General features: G+C 44.3%; 1 protein-coding gene across 1 annotated transcript in view; it reads left to right on the top strand.

Annotated features, from left to right (window-relative positions):
* The window catches only part of SMS (spermine synthase), a 63,231-nt gene that overhangs the window by 7,138 nt on the left and 55,890 nt on the right, over positions 1 to 203 (top strand). The gene's annotated exons all lie outside the window — the stretch shown is intronic.

The raw sequence follows: 203 nt of genomic DNA on the forward strand, positions 1-203 counted from the left end.
GGACTGCCAGCCTTTCTTCTGGTGGCTTTTAAACCTTTAGGCGCTGCAGACTGGAATCAGGGCTTCCCGTACATTCCATTTGGAGCTACTCATTTATATCTCGCCTTTTCACCGTTTCCCTCGAATTGGATGGAGCAACCTTTTCCGTTCCCACTTAAAACCTTGACTTTCTCCCTTTTTCTTTTCTTGAAATTCTGAATACT

The sequence above is a fragment of the Crocuta crocuta genome, unplaced genomic scaffold (genome assembly GCF_008692635.1).
Source record: "Crocuta crocuta isolate KB4526 unplaced genomic scaffold, BGI_CrCroc_1.0 scaffold488, whole genome shotgun sequence".
Lineage (NCBI taxonomy): Eukaryota > Metazoa > Chordata > Mammalia > Carnivora > Hyaenidae > Crocuta > Crocuta crocuta.